This window comes from Ahaetulla prasina, chromosome 6, assembly GCF_028640845.1.
Source record: "Ahaetulla prasina isolate Xishuangbanna chromosome 6, ASM2864084v1, whole genome shotgun sequence".
In the NCBI taxonomy this organism is placed as follows: Eukaryota; Metazoa; Chordata; class Lepidosauria; order Squamata; family Colubridae; genus Ahaetulla; species Ahaetulla prasina.
The window spans coordinates 41,099,088-41,099,964 of NC_080544.1; the positions used below are offsets into that span (position 1 = coordinate 41,099,088).

The 877-nt window shown below is 37.5% G+C and overlaps 1 non-coding gene across 1 annotated transcript; it reads left to right on the plus strand.

Annotated features, from left to right (window-relative positions):
- Nucleotides 1-405: 405 nt before the first annotated feature.
- LOC131201576 (U6 spliceosomal RNA) lies at nt 406-512 on the plus strand. The gene has a single exon (XR_009155934.1). It is a non-coding gene; the product is annotated as a U6 spliceosomal RNA (small nuclear RNA).
- The last annotated feature ends 365 nt before the right edge of the window (nt 513-877 follow it).

An 877-nucleotide genomic window follows, 5' to 3' on the forward strand; every position in this document is an offset into this window, starting at 1 on the left:
GAACCAGAGAACGGGCTACATAGAGATAGTGATCTAATTTTTATTTCATATTGTACTTATTTATTTAACGTATTTATGTGACTGACCATCTGCCAACCCTGAATAGTAAACAGCAACAGCAACAGTCACAATTCATAACATTAGAAAGTTGCATAAACAAGAGATAGCATTTTAGGCTCCAAAAACCCCCTCATAATAATAGCAATAGGTTGACGTGTACTCTCAATGGATCCATTTGTACTCTGGCCCCAATGCCAGGAGAAAAGACAGATCTTTATGCTATGAGTCACGGGTATCCATATGTCAGGGAAAGGCTGTTTCACAAGATAGCTAAATGGGCAAGTTTCTGAGGACTCACCAAACACACTACTTTCTTGATTGGGTTTCAGAGCATGCCTAGTTTGCTTGCTCACTTCGGCAACACACATACTAAAATTGGAACGATGCAGAGAAGATTAGCATGGCCCCTGTGCAAGGATGACATGGAAATTTATAAAGCGTTCCATATTTTTACATGTGATAAAGCAAACAGATATTGGAGTAGGATTCATATACTACTGCAGAAAATTCTTAAAGGGTATATAAAGATAAAACCAGAAAGTTTAATGGAAAAAGACTTGGGGAAAAAATTGGAGCTTTGATATTATAAATGTTGATGGCAGCAAGACTACACAAAAATGGAAGGATGTTTCGGTCCCCACAATGGACGGATGGCTGCAAAGGTTGATGGAGTTAGCACAGATGGCTAAATTTACTGCTTTGATCAAAGAAAAAAAATGTAAGTACTTTTGTTTCTACTTGGAAACCACTTCTGGACTTTGTGCTTGAGGTGGAAAAAAAGTGAAACTTTGATTTTGGGTTTTACTGATTAGAAAGA